This window comes from Schistocerca gregaria, chromosome 1 (assembly GCF_023897955.1).
Source record: "Schistocerca gregaria isolate iqSchGreg1 chromosome 1, iqSchGreg1.2, whole genome shotgun sequence".
Classification (NCBI taxonomy): Eukaryota; Metazoa; Arthropoda; class Insecta; order Orthoptera; family Acrididae; genus Schistocerca; species Schistocerca gregaria.
In genome coordinates this window covers 922,974,666-923,001,602 of record NC_064920.1, presented here as the reverse complement: position 1 = coordinate 923,001,602, position 26,937 = coordinate 922,974,666, and the positions used below count along the sequence as shown (strand labels likewise).

At 41.2% G+C, this 26,937-nt stretch overlaps 1 protein-coding gene across 1 annotated transcript in view; it reads right to left on the bottom strand.

Annotated features, from left to right (window-relative positions):
* Positions 1 to 26,937, bottom strand: part of LOC126275201 (neural cell adhesion molecule 2-like) — a 1,450,213-nt gene that overhangs the window by 277,595 nt on the left and 1,145,681 nt on the right. The gene's annotated exons all lie outside the window — the stretch shown is intronic.

The following is a 26,937-nucleotide window of genomic DNA, read 5'->3' as shown; positions in this document are numbered from 1 at the left end:
AACCAGACACAAAAGACTGAATATAATACAGGTACATCTCGAAAGTAAGCGGCCAGTGGCAAGCTTGAGGGTCTGCCAGGACATGAAACTGCGTTCCTCGCAAAGTAAGCGCACTAACGTGTCCGATTTCTTTTAACAAAATGAACACTGAACTCTTTATCTCTCACCTCTACAGTGAAACGGTAGTATCCATTGGGAAAATCATATTGCAAAAAAAAAAGACTAGTATGGATTCAGATGTTGATTTACGTGTGCTTTGACCATACACAATGGCATCCTCTGGTATGAAGCACTTTGCTTTTTTTTCTGTTTTGAAGGAAAGAAGTTACAATCAAAGCGGGACATCATCATTTGTCATCCAGTAATTTCCTAGCATGTATCTAGGGTACGTTTAACATCGTGATGCACATCTTCTGTTTATCATCTACAAAAAAACTTAGTGTTTACTATCAAATAAATATTTACAACGAAAAACCCACACTAGAACGCCAGATCATATCTTCAGTCCTCTTTCACGCATGTAAAACTAGACCTGTAAATTGTGTCATCCCGTACTAAGAATTTAGAATGGCTCGAAGTTGTGTTCTAATTGTTAAACGACATATTACGGTACGATACTGAACGAATACTAAATGCATTTCGTAATAAGATAAGCGCGTAACTGTAATGCTAGGCGGAAGAGAGTGTTAGCTTCATTTTACTAAGGATTAGTCCAATGAAATTGCCCGTTGTGTTTTCGAACGCGGTAAATGCTGGTAACAAGAAGATCACCACGTACCGACAGGAAATACAATCTGCTACATAAGTTGCTCGGTCTTATTTTATGTGGATTTTGTCTTTGAATTTAGCCAACTTTAAAATATGCATTAATGTGAAACACGTTGTTGTGGGTTAACAATTTCCTCCACTGACTTCCTCAGTTATGGCTAACATAATTATTCGAAACAAAAACGTCAAGTTGTAAAAAGTAGTTGCATAAATTACAACATATGTGTATGATCATTTATTATAGATTTGCGCTGAATGTATAAGTAAAGTGTTCTAAGGCATTTTTAATGTGTTTGTTGATAGAAGCCAGCACAATGCTTAACCCACATTATTTTTATATTTTTGTGTCTTCCTTTAGATAGTTTTTCCAGCTGCGCTATGCCGCGCTGTATTTGGAAACTTTTTGTCATTGGTTATTTACATAAAACCAATGAGTACAAAAATTATATTCGGGTTTATACCTATAGAATAGATCAGTAATTTAAGAAGACTTTTTTGATTCCGATGTAAAATCTAATTTCTATTTTCGTTATTAGCCATGATCCACACATTCGTTTAAGGTTCGTTTGAAGCCTTCAGTGTATTTAAGATGATGAACTGACTATCTATTGTACACAATTTCATGAATCATAGCGTCAATACTTTAAGATCCTTCTGTGGATCAGTAACTGAAATCGTAGCGAAGATGTTCTTATTAGCGATTAGTAGATTTCTTGTAATTGGTAATGTAAAAATTCTAATTGCTAAGAATTATTTTTTAGAATTTCCGTACTCTGTGATTGTGTTGTTTCTCAGACCACGGAAGAGACCATTACTTAATGTTTTTGCAGTTCGTGTTTTACTTAAATAATATTTATCTGCCTGTAACTGTTTTTGTAGATATAAAGCGACGTCACTTTTTCAAGTCAGCACGTGAATTTTGAAGTTTGCGTTGATCCAGCACGTAAGAAGCCGCTTCTGTCTGCAGTGTGCCCAAATTCTTTATAATAGGTTTCAACGTAGCACAACACATTGCCGTGGTGTAGTACGTATCGATTTTTGTAAGTGGTCTGTAGATGATAGTGTGTGTTACTCTCCACATTTTGTAATGATGTAATTGCATTTAAAGATTTCTGATTACTCAGTGCATTAAGATTCTGAACATTGATGCTCTTTGCCACGGGCGAAAAGCGACAAGTCATCCTTCATCCTTCTGCCGTACCCACGTTACAATTTGTTGTGGGGACAGCAGTTAGTGTGTGTAACGACGCTTGAAGCTCTAGATATAACGGGATTGTATAAACAGTTGGCACCTAATATAACTTCCCTGCCAGTTGGTGAAATCTCTTAGAATGACGACTGCTAAAGACTGTTATCTTTGATTTTGTATCTCACAAAGAGTGATTTAATAATCAGAAATACTAAATAGGAAACACTTCCCAATGTTCTGAAACATTATAAGTCCTTGGTCATGAACCAGCTTTCGGTTTCTTAGAACATTGTTACGTGGCAGCTGAATGTCGCAAACAGATAAGATGGCAAATGTTCAAATGTGTGTGAAATCTTATGGGACTTAACTGCTAAGGTCATCAGTCCCTAAGCTTACCCACTACTTAACCTAAATTATCCTAAGGGGAAGCACACACACCCAATCCCGAGGGAGGACTCGAACCTCCGCCGGGACCAGCCGCACAGTCCATGACTACAGCGCCCTAGACCGCTCGGCTAATCCTGCGCGGCCGATACTATGGCCTGCTACTTACAAAAGCTTACGTACGAATGTAAAGCATTTTTTATACTGATTGTAAGTAGTTACTTTAACTAAAAGAGGAAGCACGAAGTTTTTGTGTGTAGATGCATTTAATAACTGATGAAAAACAGAGCTCAGTTTAATATTTTAAAACATTATAATAATACTAGTTTCATATTATAAATCAAACTTTATTTTTCATCAGTTGTTAAATGTGTGTCCCCACAAAAACACTTTGTTTCTTTTTTTAATTAACGTAAATATCTATGCGTGACATAAGAACTGTAATACTTTCCTTTGCAAATTCTCTACATCTCATCATTTGTATATTTTTGTATCTTCTGGATAAATAATTTCTATGCAATTCGCACGTCATGTTATTTGTGGCTACGAGATTCAGCTGTCACCAGACGATGGCCCAAGAAGCCACAAGCAGGTTCGTGACCAAATAAATATAATTGTCAAGAACAGTAAGAACTGTTCCTTATTTAATATTTTTATCATGTTCTGCGAACCACCGATGGGGAATTCAGTTAACTTTTGAATTTTTTTTCTTCTTTCTTTCATTCAAAATGTTGTCTATTTTGAAGGATAAATTTCATAAATGTGGCACTTGTGAACGTAAAATTATCAGAGAGGTGCAACTGCTGAAAAGAAACCCAGTTAACTGTATTAACAATAAACTGACACTAGAGAATTGTAAAGTGATTCTGCTTGCATATTTAAATAACCACAAAAACTGAAACGTAAGCAGTCTCTTCAGAGCACTCGCAGTTATACGAAAGTCTGTTTTTGCATCTTACTGCTACCTTAAAATGCACATTTAATAGTGTACTGATACGTATCAAAAAACCGCTCTGGAACAATTAGGGCACGTTTATAATTAATATTGCACTTTATAATCCATCTCTCAGATTGTACAATATCACTAATGTGACACCGACAACAGAACGAGCCGGAAGATATGCGACTGGCAAGTAGTAACAAATAGGGTGGTTATAATCAAACGTTCGCTGCGTGAGAGAGGGCCCACGAAAGAAGAGTGGTCGTAGGATAATGAAACCTTGTGAAAACATTTGCAAGGACATGGGAAGAGAAAGAACGAGTAAATTATTGAAAGAAACACATTTTAATTTCCACATTCGTTAGTTGCGTACCACGTGTACGTTCCAGGTGACGACCATATGCACCCACGATAGCCTGGAACCGCATCAGAGAGTGCTTTACTGCTGCTCAAGGTATCTCATGCGGGGTGTTGTCTACCTCCCGCAGTACACTCATCTTCAGTGCCCAATGTATGTTAGTGTCCCATCAGGTTACCCCACCTTCCCGATTAAAAATCTTGTGATCTAGTAGGCCACATGGTTGGGAATAATCGGTCAATGGATCCGTTTCCGAATCATGTTCTTCAACTCCGGTGCGGAAAGAGGAGTTTTCCGTATTCTCTTAATGCGTCGATACTCGCTAAGAACATCAGCACTAATGTTATCGTTTTGATAAAACAGCTTTAGAGTAAACCCTGCATACCTTGGCCACACTTATGTTAACATCAGCAATGCACACTTCTGTTACGCACACTTATTCTTGTGTTTCAACCCTGCGTCGCCACACCAATACCGCGTCTAATGGCAAGTGATGACCATATCACTGTTAACTACGCAAATCGTACAGCGTACAGTCTGTTAAGTTGGGTACCCATAAAGTATCGTACGTGGCAACTGACCGTTATAAATTACACGTAACCGTGTTGAAAGTCAGATCTGGAAGTTGGAGAGATCTGTAGAGATTGAATGAGAGCCCCTAACAGTTCTTTCCACCAATCTGTCGTCTTCGAAAGTTGCGCCCCCAGCGTAGAAGACAGATCGCCGGGCGTGGGATCTTCTTAGGCGGAGGCTGCTATGCTGTCATCGCTAACTAGAACCTGCGTTTGTGCTTTTTTTATGAGACGCCACTTGCTCATATTAGTCTCTTATCTACAGAGGGCAAGATCTGTAGTACTGACAATGACGGTAGGCAACATCTCTTATTAATATATCGTCTTTGCTTTATTTTAAAATAGCACTTTTTACGCTGTCTTGTACAACACTCGACATAGCTATCTTAATAGTACGGTAACTTTTCTGACAACTTCCGGTACAGAGTACGACAAGTCCGTCCGAAACAGAGATACACGTCCGGCTCTGAAGAACACCCGAAACAGAGTGACTAGCGCAGCCGAAGTACTTCGTTTCCCAGGCGCGCCAAAGGGACCCGAAAGCGTCCGAAGCACTTTGGTTGTAATATCATTACTCTTACGTTTCTCAAAACTAGTGAAATTTAATAAACAAAAACGGTAGGCTCGTAGGGTGACCATGGTAGACTGTCATACTGAAAACTGAGTTAGATATAATGAAAAGTACATAAACAATTAGTAAGAGAAGTCAGGCGTTTTGGCGCCTAACACCCGAATGTACCGAACAATCAGAAGCAAGTTCAGTACAATTGGCAGACTCTCCCACGGGAATGGTACATACTGTACCATTTGCTGCTTGTACCTCACTCCACTTTTGTTCCATATGATACTTCACGAGTGATCAAGGGGCATCAAGGCGAGCTTCTAGCAAGATAAAATACTGGCGACAACAGCCATGAGTAACACACCATCACCATATACAAATGTAGCATACTGCGAATACATAAAGTAAGACACTTTATTGTATGAAGAATAATCACTGGAAGCAGCTATTTGCATAACATATTTACAAGTATTCGTACTGAGCGATCTGACGTATAACGAAAACATGAAATTAATCGCGAGTCGGGCAGGCGCAAGACTGAGATCCAGTGACAAAGTCCTCAGCAAATGCAGTTCATCAAAACAATAAAGTAGCTTACGAAAAACTCATTCGACCAATACTTGAATACTTCTAATCAGTATGGGACCCGTACCAATAATGAACTGATAGATGAAATAGAATGCAAAGAAGATCAGCACATTTCGTTACATGTTCATAAAGAACGGACGAAATCGTCACAGACATGCGCAGGCCGCTCCAGTGGCATACGCTACAAGACAGGCAGTCTGCATCACGTTATGGTCTGCCATTAACGTTGCGAGAGCGTTCATTCCTAGAAGAGTGGACGAAGATATTGCTTGATACTTCTGATATTTCGCGGAAAGTTTATTAAGATAAAATGAGGGATATTCGAAGTCATGCGCTACTGGAACAGAAAAAGGTGAAAGTGACACTGTACACCAAGTACCGTTCGCCTCTCACACCTTGTGGTGGTTTGCGGAGTATAGATGTAAGAACAGATGTAAAAAGTTAAATTATAACCACCCTGTGTGCTGCAGTTTGCTTACAGGCTTAGCATTGTGCCATATTTTACCTCCAGCTCTTTTCATTATTTACGTTTGAATGCCAGTTGCCTCGACAGAGTGTAATCAAAGTTGGTGTCAATAGAGTGAATCTCTGTGGTTGGACAGGTCGAAAACTAAGGGTCCAAATGCGAACGCGTAGGGGTGGAATGTTAAAGTGAACAATTTGATGATGTCCTATGACAAAAAGAGCCACACCGCTAATGATAATTACTATCCAGAAGAGATTAAATTGAAAGTCTAAAGAGAAACAAGTATTGAGAAATGTCCCGGGCTACAGAGTGCACTTTCTTAGCTGAATGGTCAGTACGGCTGAGTATCATTTAGAGATCCGGGTCCGATTCCCTGTACTACGAGGTGATTTTTCTTTGGTAGGAGGACTAGTACGGGGTGCACACAGGTGCGTGAGGCCAACTGATAAGTTACTCGGCCGATGGGTACAGTCGCAGGAAGAACGTTCGCTTCCGACTGTATGCTGGTTCAAAAATGGCTCTGAGCACTATGGGACTTAACATCTGAGGTCATCAGCCCCTAGAACATAGAACTACTTAAACCTAACTAACCTAAGGACATCAAACACATCCATGCTCGAGGCAGGATTCGAACCTGCTGCCGCAGAGGTCGTGCGGTTTCAGACTGAAGCGCTAGAACCGCTCGGCCACAGCAGCCGGCTCTGTATGCTGGTAATCTCTTGATAGCAACGTAAACAATGTTTCAGTTTTGTATATTTCTGGAAAAGTAGTGAAAAATATCATGTAGTAACAGTTCAATACCAAACTGTGTGGCTGCCGTGTCAACACGTCACAGCGCAGCGCGTCGGCACGCAAGTTGGGCAGTGTTACCGACGGCTGCGCTGGCCGCTCGCACACTCGTCGTCTTTAAAACTTTTTAAGAAAAACTTTCAATAGTGTGATACCGATCATCAAAGTAAATACCGTGCTGTGGTTTTGAAGGAATTCTTTCTGAAATTCATGAGTGAAAGTTGGAGGAACTCGGAATAGTAGAATATCGTACACTATGTCTTCAACTGCATGTCATTCAGAATTCTGTATTTGTCAAACTGAAAGATGCTGAAAATCGTAAGAAAGCTGTCATTATTAGTAATCTTGATGTGGTGCATGCAGTTTAAGGAATCCAGAATATTAAAGTTTACAGTGTATCTTTTGAATGCATCAAACGAGATGATATGGTGGTATCTTAAAAAGAACGGCACCGCTTAGAAAATGATAAATGGTCTGGCACTTTCAGATATCAAATACACAGTGGTGTCCTAAACGGTCGAATGGAATTAATATGGCACAATCCGTATTATCCCTTAATTGCGGGAAATCGAGAGTTTATAACACACAGTGGGCAACCGCAATAATGTTCCATTTATCAGTCTGCTGACCACGTGCGTACTAATTTTACTAGAAGGGTACCGACACAGCTCTCCACAGGGGGGTACGATAATTTAGTGGTCACAAGTGACATGCCCAGTAGTTATGCGGAAGTCGCGAACTTGATATTGAAGTGCAATACACAGTCGCAATTTACCACGACAGTGGCTGTTGTGCACGAGCATTTAAACCTGCACACGAAATGGCAACGGTAATATAGAACATTAAACAGAAAGTGAACAAACCACCCGACCGTCAGTAAAGAGCCATCTGTTGCTGCAAGCGTTACAGAAACTCACTCGAAGGCCAAGGAAGATAGTCCAATGAAACAAAAACATATTCTAAAGTAGAAAAAAAGGGAAAACTGAGCAAACTAAGACATTTTCTCAATCGGAAACACAGACGCAAGGTAGCGTTATCTCCGAAACTGACGTGTCCCAAACGAGTACGCCAATCGAAAATACAACGGACAAACCTCTCAGAAAAAGGCAAAACGCTTAGTCACAAACTGTATGCTCTCCGAAATGAGACCCCTGACCAGCCTCTTACAGAAGCATGTTAGAGTAACACCCACGAACAGCCTTCTAAGGAATCAATTCAAATTCTATCAGGTAAATGAAAGACTAGAGATCCCCATCGAACAAAAGGGAGAAGGCCGATATGCTAAGAAACATGTACAAGCACTTAATCTGTACATGATTCAGTTATCCAGTTCCAGCGATGACAGAAGTGTGAAACCAATGAATTGTGGAGACGACGTGGACAATGATGTGTCCTCATTGCCACTAACAATAAATGGCTGACAGACATAGCTTCTGGAATATTCTCACTTTTAACACAATATATCCATTGTTACTGAGATAGTTCCCTTAACAACTTGTTAGCGGTATTGATTTTGTACAAGATATTACAAGTAATGCAATTAATCAAATAGTTGAGTTCACTGTAATTACTACTAAAAGACTAAAACTGGCATCACCACTATAACATAACGCAACATTGAAATAAATAGTGCATATTTTTTGCCCTGTTGACGTGTAATCGTTGATCCATTCATGATGTAACCCTTGTCAACGTTTATTCTCTATCCGGTAGTGAAAACGGAGCTAATAGAAGCCTTTTTACTTTTTCAAGCTCTTTGGCAGTTACTTTATAGAAATAATAATAAATACGTCGTCGGTAGCGATTTTAACTGCGTAGTTAGCGAAGATGATCAGAAATCGCATCCAAACAAGTGTAATGAACTTAAATCACTGGTTGATATTTACCATCTTGAAGTCACTTGCCGGATTTTGAAACCCGACAGAATCGAGCCCACTTATTTTTACGCTAATTGACATACCAGACTTGATAGCAGAAATTTGCCATAATCAATCCTAGCTCAAACAGAAATTAAACAAAACCGGTAATTTCTGCGATCACTGTAAATACACCTGCCTGGTTGAATTAGTATTAGAGACAAGAAAAGCATTTGGAAGCTAAACATTAGACATTATGAAGATCACATGTTGATACAAGATCTATTAGTCACGTGGCAACAGCTACGTAAAAAGCAGTGCCACGACAAAAGCACGTTGGATTAGTGGCTCACACAAGCTAAGCCTGTTAGAAATTTATTAATCAACTACAATGCCGAGAAAGCCCAGTGGCCTCTACCATCCTCATCGTTTTGCCAGAGTTGTTCCCAAGATCTCGTCAGCAAAACTTTCATCTGATATCCGAAAGAAAACTGTAAGAAGACAATGTGAAAGAACCTATTTCAATATACCACTTAGACAGGGAACGTAAGACAGGCAGAAACTGTGTTACAAGAGGCTGGGAAAAAAATTTAACGGCCAGAAAACAATCAATGAGAATGAATTCAGAACTGAAAACCGAAATCATCATCCAGTATACAAATCTACACAAGGAAAGCGACATAAACCCATGACACACAAAGATTGTATTTCCTATGCAAAAACCAACATAGATAGAAAGCAGCGATTTTAATAATGGATTGAAAATGCTTTCGATAGGGTTAGTCATAAATATCGGGAAATAGGGCCTTTGTCACCCAGTTCACGAATGCTATATCGAAAATTCTGGGCAATGCTGCGTCAAAAGTCGTCATTAATGGTAGACCTGCGCAATGAAATAAACAAAGTATTATATGTAACATATATTGTACACATGAAGAGAAACTTTGGATTCGAAAATATCACCAAACTGTTTTTCTATGCCTTTACTCATTCTATGTTTCTTTATGTAGTTATTAGTTGTGGTGCCCCCTAAAACATTTACGGGTGCGCCCTGTGATATGTTAGAAAAACATATGGCCAAACATGAAGGAATATATAGCTATTCAATTTCATCCATTTCACGAAAGGTATAATACGGAACGAGATGTTAACTTTTATCGAATGGTTCAGTTTGGTTAAGGAAATACGGTGACTTTTTCTCCTGTCAGTGTCGACAGTGTTCGTAACGTTTCTCTCCTCCATTTACTGCTAATCTTAGCTCTCTAACAGTAGCGGCTATTTGGGAACTGGGCAATGGTGTTCCGAAAGGATAGGCTAAACACGGTTGGCGTTGGCGTGTTTGTTGCTGTTAGAAGTAGTTTAACTTGTGACGAAATTGAAGTAGATACTTTCTGTGGATAAGTATGGGCAGAGGTCATTGTTGCCAACCGGAATAATATAATACTAACTTACCGACCTCCCAATTCAGATGATACAGTTGTTGAAAGGTTCAAAGAAAACTTGAGTTTGATTTCAAACACGTACCCGACACACACGATAATAGTTGGTGATGACTTTAATTTACCCTCGATATGTTGGCGACATACCTGTTCCATTTCGGAGAACGCATAAAATATCATACGAAATTGTGCTAAACGCATTCTCTGAAAATTATTTCGAGCAGTTAGTTCATGAGCCAACGCGAAAAATAAACGGTTGTGAAAACACACTTGACCTCTTAGCATCAGATAATCCTGACTTAATAACGAGCATCAATACCGATTCAGCGATTAGTGAACACAGGGCTGTCGTAGTGATATTGAATATTGTAATAACCCAAATCCTTGAAAAATAAGCGAAAAATATAGCTATTCAAGAAAGCAGAGAAAAATTCACTTGACGCCTTTCTAAGAGACAATCCCCACTCATTCCATATTAATAGTATAAGCATAGACCAGATGTGGCGTAATTTCGAAGAAATAGCATCTGCAGAAATTGAGAGAAGTATACAAATAAATTAACAAACGACGGAGGTGATCTTCCTTGGTACACAAATGTGGTTAGAACACCGTTGCAGAAACAACGAAACAAACATCCAAATTTAAAAGGACGCAAAATCCCAAAGATTGGCGGTCTTTTACAGAAGCTCGAAATTTAGCGTGGACTTGAATGCGAGATGCTTATAACAGTTTCCACAACCAAACTTTGTCTCGAAACCTGGCAGAAAATCCAAAGATACTCTGGACGCATGTGAAGTATGTTAGCGTCAAGAAACAATCAATGCCTTCTAAGCGCGATAGCGATGGAGATACTATCAAAGACAGTGCTGCCAAAGCAGAGCTACTAGTCTTCAAAAAATAAGACGAAGAAATATTCCAGAATTCGAGTCGAGAACAGCTGCCAACATGTGTAACGCAGAAGTAAATATCCTCGGAGTAATGAAGCTACTGGAATCACGTAATAATAGCAAGTTTTCTTGTCCAGACTGTATACCAATTAGGTTCCGTTCGGAGTATGCTGATGCATTAGCTCCATACTTAACAATCATGTACAACAGTTCGCTCAACGAAAGATCCGTACCCAAAGATTGGAAAGTGGCACAGGCCACACCAATATTCAAGAAAGGTAGTAGGAGTAATCCACTAAATCACAGGCCCATATGTTAACGTCGATATGCGCGGGATTTTAAACATATATTCACACATTATGAATTATCTCGTAGAAAACCGTCTATTGACACAGAGTCATCATTTAGAAAACATCGTTCCTGTGAAACAAAACTATTCACATTAAGTGTTGAGTGCTACTGACAAGGGATTTTGGATAGATTCCGTATTTCTGGATTTCCGAAAGGCTTTTCACACTGTACCACACAGGCGACTCGTAGTTAAATAGTGTGCTTTTGGAATATCGTCTTAGTTACGTGATTGGATCTGTGATTTCCTATCAGAGAGGTCGCAGTTCGTAGTTATTGACGGAAAGTCATCGAGTACAACAAAAGTGATTTCTTGCGTTCCTGAAGGTAGTGTTATAGGCCCTTTGCTGTTCCTTATCTATACAAACGGTTTAGGAGACAATCTAAACAGCTGTCTTCGGTTGTTTGCGGATGACGCTGTCGTTTCTCGACTAATAACGTCATCGGAAGATCATAGCAAACAGCAAAACGGTTTAGGAAAAAATATCTGAATGGTGCGAAAAGCGGCAGTTGACCCTAAATAACGAAAAGTGTGAGGTTATCCACATGAGTTCTAAAAGGAACTCGTTAAACTTCGGTTACATGATAAATCAGTCTAATCTAAAAGCCGTCAATTCAATTAAATACCTACAATTACGAACTACTTAAATTGGAAGGATCACACAGAAAATGTTGTGGGGAAGGCTACCCAAGACTACGTTTTATTGGCAGGACACTTAGAAAATGTAGGGGATGTACTAAGTAGACTGCCTACACTACGTTTGTCCGTCCTGTTTTAGAATACTGATGCGCGGTGTGGGATCCTTACCGGATAGGACTGACGGAGTACATCGAAAAAGTTCAAAGAAAGGCAGCACGTTTTTTACTATCGTGCAATTTGGGAGTGAGTGTCACAGAAATGATACGGGATTTGGGCTGGACAGCCATTGCTGGTCTAGCGAGGTCACCCCTTACACCACCGAGAAGTGTAAGGAATTCTAACGAAAGTATAATTCGCAGTGGAGTGAAAAAAATAATTATGCGAATAGCAGAATGCTGCGATCTGGAGAAAAAAAAAACGGTAAGATAATTGTCACAGTGCTACATTCAGAACAACATGCAGTGATGAGAGTCATTAGTTCATTTAATAATGAATATAACTGTGTTTATAAATGTAACACTTCATCCACGGTAAAGTTTGGTGTGACCTACTCAGTAACTTATTTGGGATGTTGTAAGAACCTGGCAGTTCAAGACTGGAACCATGGACTGCAAGTTTGTTGCAAAATTATGATTCACGGTCATTCATAATTAATACGTGCCTCAAATGCCATTTTCTTCAACTCCTTGAACTAGAACTACATTACAACAGCCTTACCTTAATTTCACAATTTTTGATAGAAACAATGCGCTTTTAGCGAACCATTTTTTACTTTTGTGTGTAACATATAACTATCTAAGTCGCTCACAGGTAAGAGGCGCCCAAGCATCCATGGATGACAAGCACTGCTTAAGAAATTTTCCTAACCATTTCCTAACCACCTCGCCCTGTAGGTGGGGTGCAAATTATTTCCGCATGCCTCGCTCTGTGCCTTCTTTCCGTAACAAAACGGTACGAGACTTGTGTCCCTCCTAAATTGTTAAGTAAACATTGAGTTAATCTACTGTGCTGTCAAACGTTAATGGGTTTCTGTTCAGATCCAAACCTCCAGAAGCAGGTGAAAGCGCTGAAAAAATATTTGACGACTGACGGATAGTTCCGACGGAAACTCTTACGGGTATTATGTGATCGTGTCGTGCTTTTGTTCCGCAGTGTATGTACCTATGGACGTCTTTCTTTTATGATGGTAGCCATGCTGAATTTGAGCCTTGAGCGCTATGAAGATGTTATCGTAGTTCACTGCTTTCTTCATAGGGAGGCCCTAACAGCAAAAACATTGGGAGGAAAACTGAGAGAAGTTAAAACAAGAGCTCTCAAAACACGTTCATTCGAAAAACTTTGTATCGATGTAGCGTCAGAACACAAAACGGTTACCTTTAAACACAGAAGTCAGGTGGTTGTCGATGGGTAAAACACCTAGCCGTGTGCAGGAGCTAGGAGAATAACTTATCGTAATTTTCGAAGAAATAAAACATGTACATTTTTCCAGCCTCTTTCGGAGTGTATTTTGGATAACCATATTGCAATATTTGGTCAATATATTTCCACAGTTTAATATTTTGAACACTAAAATGGCATAACTGAAATACTTCCAATAGTAGTAGATTGTTTAATAAGGTTAGAAGAGACACTGAGTTCATATTTTCCATCCCTCAACACTGAGCAGTACGACTGGATTCGAAATCCATTCATAGAAACTTCAGTTGGTTTCGGCTTAACGTTAACAGAAGAAGAAGAACTGAAGAACTGACAGCTATACTACTGATCGTGGACTGACAGTTACGCATAAGGAATTGTCTCTTGAAGCCTTTTGGGTTTCTATAAAAGAAGAATAGGTGTCACTATCTAAAAAGACTTTGAACACTTTACTTCAATTTTCGACGTCATATTTATGTGAATTAGGATTTTCTATCCTCAACACAATTAAATGTAAAAAGAGAGGAACTCTTCAGGGTATTGACGATGAAATGAGAGTTTGTCTTTCAAATATATATCCAAACATTGAAAAAATCGCGAACACACATCTGGGTCATGTTTCTCATAAACACTATAGAGTGTATTGCAGTATTACTTTGATCTACAATATGAATTAATCGTTAGTTGAATTGCATTATTTCATTTCAATACGTTTCACTTAATAGTTTCTCTTGCCTTTCATCTTGGCAGGGTAGGAGGCAACACGGCGTTCGGCCGCCGCATTTGGGTGGCAATCGTGCTTCATGAATCTCTCACAATTTTTATAGAAAAATTATTTGTTCATAATGTGATAATGTACAGTTTTTATTAATATAAGTTGTATTTTTTGTAGTCTGGGTGCAAAATTAAAAAAAAGTGACTTAATTGTTATTTTATCACAGTATTTATTTCCTGTATATATTGTTGTAAAATATTCTTCAGAAATGTGTACATAGTCCGTCCACAATTATTTGCAGCCTTTTAAATGCTCCAGAAACTCAAAAAGTCTGAGAACCACTGCTCTAGATATTCTTTTTTTAATAAAATACGGAAATGATCAGTGGCCGAACTACTTGTTTACACAATACCTTTCCAGTGCTGAGATAATGATATCAAAAAGTACTGTTCAAACATGAGGGCGAATTCATGTCCAGGCTATGAGTCTCCTGTTCGTACTAGGTGTTTGTCAATAATGGCTCTGCTTTTGTGCAAATTACTTCTTCCTTTAGTTTCATTATAACTCGAGTGGGCCTCATCTGGTGGTACATACAGAATGCCGTTAGTTTCGTTACTATCCCTAAATCAAATTTTGTACTGTGCAAACAGATAAAAAACCTTGATTGTTTACTAATGGTTCTTTAATTAATAAAAGGTGATATCTATCCAAAATAGCCTTTTTTCCTTTGCAATTTTACTGTTTTTGGTAGTTTCTTTTATCTAACCTTCACTGTTCATCCCATATCCTTTGCAAGAGATTCTGGAATTGTTTTGGTTGGAACACTAACCTTGTTATTAATAGTAGCCTTGATCGATTTTAGATATTCTTTTCATTTGTTTTCTTCAGACCTGTTACTTCTGTCACTTTTTGACTAAATACCTTTGTCAAATACATGTTTCTATTAGAGGTTCTACAGCAACCTGTGAGTTCCTGAGACTCCAGTATTCCGGCTGTAGACAATAACATTAGTCTAAGATACCCTACTGTTTCTATTGTCTTTTGGGACAATATATTGTGTAACTATAGGATCAGAAGGTACTTTAGTATAGCTGAACAAGAGTTAAACGTCATCCTACAATGTACAGCAGTTTATGGACAGTGCAGCGAAGTCGCCAAGAGGTAACGAGCGACTTACGACTATGTTTAACTGGGAAGGAATCATCTAAAGGGAAAATTCAAGTTCAGGCTATATTGACGAAAGAATAGTCAGATTTGTTTTAAAAGTAAAATAAAATATATGATGGAAGTCATTTATCAAATACCAAAGGAGAGGTAGAAGTCCTCATAACTGATACGAGACCAATAAAAAACGAAAATTTCCGGATAAGAATAACATGTTGGTCCTTAACACAGTGTGACTGAAAAATACAAAAGAAAATGAAAACTGATTTGTAATTAGCTGTACAGAACTGAATATGAAACTGATTGTCTGTCCTAACACTAAAGAAATAACACTGAACGTAATGTGCTGAAACCATATTCGACCAAGGTGATCATGGAATAATGACACAGAATAAATTTCTTGTAAGACATGATGTCTACGCCAGTGCCTGTTGAACTTCGATATGAAATCACATTTATTGAACTCATGTACATATGACAGTTATTGCTGTTCACATATCAACGCAATTAATTAACTTTTCATAACTGGGATTCACAGTCTTGTGAAATTTCTTGAAAGACATCACGTTTACGCCAATGTCTATTAAACTTCCATATGAAATACACATTTTGTGAACACTTGTACATATGACAATTAAGGCTTTTCACATATCACATAATTGTCATAGGCACAAGTTTTCAGTAAATGTATATTTCATATCGACGCTTAACAGTCACTGGCGTAAACATGATGTCTTTCAACAAATTTCACATAATTGTGAATCCCCGTTATGAAAAGTTAACGCAGAATAAAATTAGCTACAGCTGTAGGAAGAAAAATGGCTTCGTAAAGTCAGTAAATCAGAAATATATATCTTGAGAATATATCTAATTATAGGGAGCTAAAACAGAGTAAACTGAGTAAGAAGGTCATCATATTAGGAAATGAAGTTAATACAGAAATAAGAGAGAGAGAGGTAGTTGGGTGACCAGAGGAAATCAGGGATCTGGTTTTGAGCAAAGTACTAGACAGATTTCTTTTTCATTGTAGCGACCCGGTCTGACATACCTAGAGCACCTAAGAACTACGACGGTTTGCTGAAAAAGTTTTGTATCCAAATTCTTTACACGAAAACTCTTAAGGCCTTTTAAATAATGTAAACGTTATTAAAATCCTACATCTTTGATGTAGTTTGGGGAAGTTACTGGGGAATGTGATAAATTGCATAAGTCTTATGAATAGCTACGAGAACAATGCAGCAAGCACTGGAAATGATGCTGCGTTCGCCATGGAAGAGTGGTCCGATAGATGCTTGGAGGGGGGGGGGGGGGGGGGAGAATTTTGACGGTTGTGTTCGAAGCTGAAAATGACAGAGAGTTGAATGCTAATCTGGAGGCGATGAAGAAGTTGGCACAGGATTGCAAACCCATGATGGAGTGGCATACCATGCAGATAACAAGCTTGGAAAGCAAAATATTGAACAAAATGCATATGGTACAGAAGCTGATGAGCAAGGTGATGGAATACGCAAAGGCAGCAGTACACACTGTGTATCGAGGTCTGGAAATCATGGCAGCAATGTTGGGTGTGTTGGATGAAAGAGTGACCATGACGATGCTGTTACAGCCACTATCAGACAGCGTATGGAACGCACATCTGATGATACCGAGATTATAGGAAACTACTCATAAAGCATTGCACAGACAGGTGAGTCCCATCATGTTAACACGAGAGTAATACTTTTTGGGGTTCCAGAAACTGCGAGGGAAACTTCCGCCGGAGAGATGACATTACAGAGCCCAGCAGGCAGAGTGTACCTTTCTATTACGATATAGCGTCAGGAGAGGTGAGGACTCACCAGGTACAGTTGCACATACTGTTTCACTTCCTGGTAGCACCCCAATCTAGTGAAGTGTGGAGCCCTAGGAAAATTTGTATAACTTATGGACAGGCTGTATGCTGCCAACCTCAGAAGGAGATAAACATTAAGTAATCACAGAAGAATTCTACCATTGTCAAAGGGAGAAGATTACAATGTGCCCGACCAGCGTTATTGAAACTAGAGAAAACATATGCACGGTGCAGCATTTTTGGAGCAGAACAAATGGTCGAGACTGTCCGAGGAACATTGTCGAACCTAAACCGCAAGCGGGGTTACGCTGGATTTGCTCCAGGTACGACAATACGGTAACATTGGCAAGCTGCTATGAGCAGGAAAGGGTCATGGAGACAACGTGAGTGGAGCTGAGGGGTAGTGGATTGTTAATCAATGGGATTACACAGAAGTAACAGAGTCAGCCTTCCAACTACCAGAAACAGTCGTGGCAACTACCAAGTTGAATGTAACACAGCCACTCTTGCACTGCCCCGACAAACCACTGGAGGTACTCCCTGTGCAGAATCTAACCTTCATAAATAATCCATTAGAACGGACCTAATTCATTCCCGGAATCAGCTAACAGCAGCACAAGGGAGACGGTTATCGGTGCAGCAGCTAATGCATCATGTGCAGTAGTGTAGGGATGGGCAACGACAAGCGACCGTGACACTTGAAACGTACCTTTAGAAAAATTATGCAGGACTGTGCTTAAACTGACACACAATATTTTTAGCGCAACGCAATCTGACTCTCAAAAATCCCTACAATAGAATGGCCCTGACTAACATTAACCTATACGTTTGACAAATCACTTACCTAACAAAAATCTTGGTTACTCGAACTACTGCAACACAGCGAGCGACACTACTGCCAGCTAAATAAAAGATTCAAACTACGGAAGGCACTAACTACTGATAGGGATAGTTAGGAAATGAAAGATTTTAATAGAGAACAAACAATGTATTTACCTTAATATCATCAAAAGTCATAAAATATATAGCGGTTCATGACATCCAGTCTTACAAATTTCAAAACCCCGCCATTTCTCTCCCCACATCCACAACTGCTGGCGGCTCACCTGCAACTGCGCAACGCTACGTGCTGTTAACAGCCAACTGCCCAACACTACAATGGCAGACAACAATGCAAACCAGCCACAGACTGCACACAGCACAGCCAGTGATTTTCATACAGAGTGCTACGTGGTGTTACCAATATAAGATCCTAAACAGCCTACTTACAGACTGACCGCCATAACATCTAGAGTGGTAGTGACAAATTCTGCTGTGTTTTCTCTAGTCTGAATAACCTGGGTGAGTCACATTGTAATCTTCTCCTGATGACAGCGGTGGATACCCTTCTTTGTCATTATTTTATGTTTATCTCCTTCTGAGGTTAGCAACATGCCGCCTGTCCATAGTTTTACAAATTTAGCTAGGGCTTCTCACTTCATCTACTTTAAACAGGGTGCTACCCATCAGCAGATCCACCGGCAGTGCAAATTTCGGTAGCCTGGATGCCTAGCCTATGAAAATGTGTATATGTCTGCCAAATGAAATGTGACTGTGCATGAGAAACGTGCGCCTTAGTGTTCGAGAGGGTAGGAGGCCACAGAACAAGCCACAGGATTAGGAAGAGAGCATTGCGAAAGGAACATGACTGGCACAGTGGAAAATTACAAGCTTAAAGGCACAATGTGAATTGTGTTCCAAGAGAACTAACGAACTGTTAAGTGGAGTAATGATAGGCAACTTTGCAGTGTAAGAGGAAGTCTAATGAATAAGCTCTGTAGGTTAAGAATGATATCTGAACTTCGTGGGCTAAGATACGCTTTTAGTACATCATACCAGCTTCTACTGGAGGGGCTAAGCTCGCAGGTTGGAGACAGGCAAAAAGGTGAGCTGTAAGTGAGTGGGGGATGCGAAGAGACATTAAAATAGTGTGTCGAGGAAATAAAGCAGAAGCCTTGGCCCAAATATCAGAAAGGCCCCAACCGCCAATCAGCCGGCATCTAGTCATAACCTCATTGCACGTGCGGAAAATAGAGTTTCACAAGATAAAACTGCACTATAATGGTCGTTACTTTCGGGGAATCCTCGCAGAAATATGCTTTACACAACACGTAAGTTTCCAAGGTCCGAACTTTATCAGGTAACGACAGGTAGCAACGCTCGTATCCAAGGATAACTCCTTGATCTTGTGCCTGACGGACTTCCAATTTAACGAAACCATCTTCATCGGACAACGGTCAATAATAACACCCAACAACAGACAGTGAGCGAACACCACAGCCTATGGCATCTCAAGCGCGTCAAATCCTCGCAAACTGAGTAACGGATATTTCCGACCTTTAACCTGTGCTCCGTAAGAAGACAAAATGCATCCAAAACGTCTTTGAACACCTTTATTTTGTCACGAGCAAGGAAAAATACCATAACATCATCAGTATACGTGCGGAGGATAAGTCTCCTAGTAACGAGCAGTCACACTATTGAGCAGCTATGGACCGCAAACAGGGTTCCAGAAATAGCACGAATAATGACGTAGATAGGCGACTCCCCTACAGGACATCGAGACACACTTCTAAGGGGGATGAGTAAGACGACTCTCGTCAGTCAATATACTTCGTGCAACAACATTAAAACCAACAGCGGTCAACAATCGCAACAGAAAATTATGACTAAGTCGATCAAGCGCACGATTAAATTCAATAAGAAGTAAAGCTTTCGACACAGGAACTGTGGAAGCAATCGATATAAGGTCACGATATTCAGCCACTGTAGTCACGAGAGAACGACACGGGAGACAACGCGCTGCAATATAAGACAGCAAAACCAACAAGCATCTAATTATCGCTGAGCTACGATTTTATGATCAAAACTGAATTATGACAATTTTTATGACCTTAAAGGATGGCACTATGTGCACTCCTTGCACCATGTCGCTCACCATATGTGTTATCGTATCTCTTATAAGAGGCCAAAATCGAATGTACAATTCTTTGATGAGGTCATCCAAACCCGGCGACTGGCGGAAATGAGAGTGAACCATAATTTCATGTACCTCATCACGGTGAACAGCTGCCAAAAACTCCTCATGGAGAACTGACGTAACAACACTATCAAGGAGGAAAGTGAAATCAACAGATAACATACCGCCTGATTCCACTCCAGGGTAAAGATGTGAAAAATACCGGGAAATTTCGTGCATTATATCAGGCTGGGATGACCATTCACGTCCATCTACTCAACGTCCTTTGAGGTGGCGTTCGATGGCAAATTAGACGCCGACTAATCACACAGTGGACATCCAAACCCTCAAAAAGAGGTTTCGACCAGCACTATCATAAAGATCACAAACGACAGCATAATAAATTTCTCCAGTCCTCATTTCAACCGCGTCAACAGCGCTAAAACGCGTAAGAGCAGTGCGAATCGGTTGCTTGGAAATGGCAACGTACCATTCCATAATTGAGGGATAACGCACTTGGGAACGGCTTTTCCGCCCCCACACGGCAGTGACGGTATCATCCAGAGAGCGGTTCGCCATATGTAAAGCATTTAGCTTCGAAATAGGGCGAGATAGATGTATCCTCTGCAGAAAGCGATGAAGAGTTACGGAAACAGCACAGTGGAAATGAAGCTATGGGAATAATATCAACTGACAAAATCTGGCTACTTACAGAAGTAGATAAATGACTATGGTCCAGGCGAGTATTGGAAGTAGCAATAAAATACGTAAACTGCACTTATGTCGGATATCTGCAGATGCAAACATCCTGCAGACTCAACGACTCCACCATTTCATTACGTTCACGACATCAGCTATAACGGGGAGTCTGATTCACACGACGAAAGCAATATCAAAATATGATCTCCCTATTCCCCTAATAAAAAGTTTCCGTGGATTTCTATCAAATAAATAAATAACATCTTCCTTATAAAAACGAGAGCGATCACATGTACGACCAGATCCGGATGGAACATAACGAAAAATTAAGTCGACATCATAAAAAATTACGCCTTATACGCCTAACGTAGTCTAGCGTTTCAAAGCACGTCAACGGAATACCGTCCCTATATAGCACAGTTATGCCAGCATAACTTTCCAAAATGGTTCATATGGCTCTGAGCACTATGGGATTTAACATGTGAGTTCATCAGTCCCCTAGACTTAGAACTACGTAAACCTAACTAACCTAAGGACTTCACACACATCCATGCCCGAGGCAGGATTCGAACCTGTGACCGTAGCAGCAGCGTGGTTCCGGACTGAAGCGCCTAGAACCGCTCGGCCACAACTGCCAGCCATAACTTTTCAGACCAACATTAAAAAACAGAGAATACAAACGGGTACAAAACACATCAAATATCACTCCTTGCAAGCGCACAACATCAGCCGGAGAATCACAAATAAACTGTAGTAATGCAGCAAACCATAATGGAGAGCTTATCCTATTAACATTTGGGGTAAGAAGCTTATACGCTTACGAGTGTTAACACATGTAAGATATATAAAGAGAACTAGAAAAGAACTTGCGCTTCTCGTCCCACTGTCACGACATCGACAGATGGTGGGGAACAAGGTATGGGATTTGAATCAACCCCCACCGGAAGGTGCAGATTCCTCACGTGAAAGTGATGGTACCGGGCGGGGGGGGGGGGGGGGGGGGGAAGTCGCGTGGAGCAGAGGGTCATGTCTCCCAAATAGCCTCTATAGCTGGAGAAGTACTGACAGCAGATTGTGAAGACACTATTAAGCTAACGTCACCGGACGACGTTTTCCATATGACGACTTTAAATCTTTATCACGACGCGGACGATTAGACCTGAGATGGCCACGTTCATCACAAACGAAGCAGCGTCCGACTTGCTTTGCGTGCGTAACATGAATCCAGCAACCACAAAGGTTCACGAATGAAGTGATATTCTATTGAACACACATTTTTACCGCTCAGATACCACTGTAACGTGGAAAGCGGTGCTGTGCAGAACAGCGTTCCCGCTGGACTCGAAAAGGAAGCAACGCCACCTTATGAATTTAATCGTCCACTTCGGGTGGGAGATTGTAAACTCTAACCGAAATATACTCGATCGCCGCATTTGCCAGACCGACTGTACTAACAGAGCCGTCACGATTTGTAAACATCACCTGAGAACCAAGACGTGAGAGAAGCCGGTCTACTTGCAATTGATCTTGGAACTGTAATAAAATAAAAGCATACAAATCCTAATAAAAGTAACTAGTAGCTGTCTGATTAGATGTAACTCGAATCCTATAGAACAATCAATCGTGAATTTGTGAACGGCCTGGTTGAACGTGGGGCGTACTCTTGTCAAAACTGAAACGAACGAGATGCCGAGGCGGATTAATCTTGGGTGTCTCCACAGATATTATGGCGCGGCAGAGAACGCTGAAGAAAGAGGACAAACCAACAACAAATTCTTGTAGGCAAGAACGATGCGACACCGCCCGATGCACATACAAGACTGAGTACACACAAGTTTGACACACACGGCGCTCCGGTACAGGCCCACATAAGAGCAACCCACTCACTGGACACGCAAGGCGGAAATGTTGCTGTCGACTCATTGAGCAGTAGCTACCATACAGAGTATACACCACGCGTACAGTTTTCAAACTCTATTTTATCGAAAATGTTTGAAAGGTGCGTCTTCCTGTTTACATATGTAGAGGTCCTAGTCGTACCCTTTTCAAATCGGTGAGGGGAAGTTCGTACGGCCCTCTTGTAAGTCACCTTCCAAATTCAGTACCACGGCGCCACAGGTGCCGGGAATGGCCCACTCCATCAGCGAGTATCTCTCCTGCCCAGGAGGCAGGAGGTCTGATCACGGACGTGGCAGCCGCCTTCTGCGACTGCGTGGTCGGCGCCGACGCACCACACGCCATTAGCCGCAGGCGGCAGCCATTCTCCACATAGCTGGCTATCGTTGAATCCTGACCATCCCCTAGCACCTCTGGCTCGGGTTGCCTGTGGCGCACATCACCTAACTGGGCCACGTGCCGCATACTGTGCATTGCCGTCGTGTTGTAGCCAGTCGGCTGGATACTGCCTGCCGCCTTGCTGGCCACAAGGGGAGCTTCGTGCTGTGGTGGACGTGGTCGCTGTCCCGAGCCAACATCTCGCACATGTTAGCGCGAATAAATGTGTTATTTTCGATATCTGAGTTTCACTGGAGTCCTACTACGCTACATACCATATTAAAATCGATTGGTATTCAATGTGCTGTGTGACTTAGAGATCAGTGCCAAACATTTACCCAGAATATGACTCTTACATACACGTATCAAAATGTGTATTCGTGAAGTCAGTTGATTCTTATACTGTGACGCACTTTGATTTTTTAAGCTAGGCCAGAACGTAAAAGATATCGCCATGGATGTCAGCAACATGTTTTGGCCTATTGCAGAGAGTAGAATAGTTATGAAGTGACTGTCCGTGGAAATTCTGCTCCAGAAGACGGTTCTCGAGAATGAAATTTTCTAGTACATGTTGGAAGTCAACAGCGACGACATATTTTCAGAACCATTAGTGGCTGCCTTCTCAAAAACTAAAAATCCTTTTTGACAATAAGAGCAAAACATGCGCTCTCCAGCTTTCTTAGTACACAATTACTTCGCTGGAGATAGGTCTCATGCTTGAAAAGGAACTACACCCACGGAAATTGAAAGAAATACGTCTCAAAAGAAGTGATGCCGAAAAATCACCCTGAGAGATGGCAGTAAATGTGCGAACACTGCCAGAAATGTGACATCACAAGTGCTCTTTTTGAGTAAATTATTTTATGTATGTTCCAATACTGTCATAGTTTAAATATTAAATGGCTCTGAGCAGTATACAACCTAACTTCTGAGGTCATCAGTCACCTAGAACTTATAACTAATTAAACCTAACCTAAGGACAACACACACATCCGTGGCCGAGGCAGGATTCGAACCTGCGACCGGAGTGGTCGCTCGGCTCCGGACTGTAGCGCCTAGAATCGCACGGCCACTCCGGCAGGCCGTTTACATATTAAACTAAGGTTAAACAACGTCAGCCGCTTCTATCCACAGAGTTTCCCTATATTACTCTTACACCAGCGCGCAGATGCCCTGTGGTGTCACCGCCAAACACCACACTTGTTAGATGGTAGCCTTTAAATCGGCTGCGGTCCGTCAGTATACGTCGGACTCGGCAGGTCTAGTCTAGCGAGACTCCCTAGCACTCGCCCCAGTTGTACAGCCGACTTTGCTAGCAATGGTTCACTGACTACATACGCTCTCATTTGCAGAGACGACAGTTTAGCATAGCCTTCAGCTACGTCATTTGCTACGACCCAGCAAGGCGCCATATTCAGTTACTACATCTTCTAAACAGATAATATTGTGACTCATGTATCGTCATCATTAATGGATTAAAGTTAAATATGAAACTAATTACGTCCGCTTTATGAATTCTAATTCCTTGTCATGTTCCAGACCTCACGTCAATATAGTTCTTCCCTCCTCATGCCAGCCTGCGTGAGCTAAAAGCGTGCATTTCGGCCTCCAATAGTAACCCGGTATTGGCCCTTCAACCAACACAACATGCCCCTCTTGATATTTTAGTGGCACTTAAGTTGCTCTCTCGAATTGGTAGTGAGACCGTACAGATCACAAGGTCTGTCACCAAGCACATACTTTCAAATGCCGGTGCTGTGAGACAGTAATGGTTGGAAGTATAGTTGATTAAAAGAAAATTGAGGAGTATATGGCTCTTTATTACTCTGGTATTTATGAAATAATTTTATTTTAATAGCTTGTGGAGGACAATAAATTTTAAAATTTGTTAGTCCCCTCCCTGATGTAGTGACGGCCTTGTAAACACCTTCCCTGAAAACTGGAGCAAAAAGATCCAATTACTGCTCTTATTGTCCTATTGTACACATTTCTAAGCTACAGAATGGAAACGTTGGGACTGTAATAGGTGCATTTAGCTCGTTGAATACTTTTTATTTCAGGTTATGTTTCTCATATTTCATGCGTTCCTGATGTAGCTTGGAGGGGATGCTGCAGAAATTGATTCCATTCTGCCTAATTCTTAGTCAGCGGGGAGTGGATGAAGTACCTCTCAATTTAAGATGCTGTGAGAGAAATGCCAAAGAGCCCCAGAACAACAGTTGGCAGAATTTCAGGTGTTAAGCTTACAGTATAAAGCTCGACAAATTTTGGTCCTTAAGAATCAAGTAAGAGCCACTCAAGCCGGCTGCGGTGGCCGAGAGGTTATAGGCCATTCAGTCCAGAACCGTGCTGCTGCTACGGTCACAGGTTCGAATCCTGCCTCGGGGATGGATGTGTATGATGTCCTTAGGTTAGTTAAGTTTAAGTATTTCTACGTCTATGGGACTGATAACCTCAGATGTTAAGTCCCATAGTGCTTACATGTGGGTCACTCTCCAGGATTGACGTCATCAACCTGCAGCAAACTTCGCGCGGTATAACGAACGCTAAACGTAAGTGGGTAGGAATAGCGCAAACGTGTGTTCGGTAAAGAGAATAGTTTGTCAGCTACCATTGTTTTACAAATAAGCGTGTGGTTACAGAATATTTCAAATACGGAAAAGGACGAGTATGACAGAACAAGCTCCAGCGCTTCAACAACGAAGTTGTGGCAAATGATAAAATGATTCATTTGGTCGTCTCCACAACAGAGATATTGTAGGTAAATGAAATTGAAACTAAAGACGTTGGGCATGGCAGGGAATGGCATTTTTGAAGAAGCACTTTAAATCGGAAACGTATGTTGTGCTAACGATGCCATTTCCAACGCAGCACTGAAGATTGAATACTGAAGAAGGACAGTACCGTGTCACTCTTAAGCGATTTGATAAGAATCGGATTAGGAGACAGAAGCGGTAGTTTGACAGAGCAATTAAAGGAAACCGAAAGAAAACAGGAGATATTTTATACAATATCTGCGCTCATGTTCAGGTTTTCCTCTAGCGAGCCGCGCGGGGTAGCCGCTCGGTCTCTGACGTCTTGTCACGGTCAGCGCGGCTGCCCCCCCCCCCCCCCCCGTATGAGGTTCGAATCCTCCCTCGGGCGTGAGTGCGTGTGTCGTCCTTAGCATTAGTTAGTTTAAGTTGGATTGAGTAGTGTGTAAGCTTAGGGACTGATGACCCCAGCAGTTTGGTCCCATAAGACCTTACCACAGATTTCCAGTTTTCCTCTAGGGATGTGATGTAGTGGTTAGATACTTGTGGGGAGGCTGTATCCTGACATACTATTTGATATATGTGTATTTACATTCTGTACATTCGTTTACGTATTACTCCTCGACATAGCAAGTCGGTTTCGAACACGAAGTCAATGGAAGAATAAGGAAACCTTTTAGGAGCGCGATTACAGATTTGTTGTGGCAGTGTTTTAAGTTGCGACCAGCTGCAGTCAGTATGCGGTGGTCGTCGTTTGTGGGCATTTCAGAGAGAGTGAATTATTACGTATATCGTGGTTTGCACAGTGTTTGTGCTATTCAACAATTTTCTGAGGCTGCTCAAGACAGAAATGTATAAAAGCTGAAAGAATGGAAGAAAATGCAAATATTTACTTTCTGGAGATCAGGAAACGACATGTGCAGTGGCGGCTGAATAGGGCTGCTGGCAAGTCAGGGTGGGGTGTCAACTCTCGCCTGAGTTTTGGTGCAGTGGTAATCATAAGCCGATTTGAACGGCGAATCGTCCGTAACACATCTGTAGTCAAGTTACAAAGACTGGGTCATAGATGGGGAGGAGGTCGATGCCTTTTGTGAGGGAGTCGACGATCGTCGCTGGAGTCTGCTGGAGTGTGCCGGCAACAGAGATAGTTCACCGGTAAGGTGACTCACGCTGATGATGGCGTGTGCTGGTGTCAGAGCAGCCCCAGAGAGCTGACACAAGATGACACATTGTCGGCAACAGGTAACAGAGAACTGCTCAGGCAGCTTGGCAACCCCCTTAGCAGCAGCAAGCAACATACC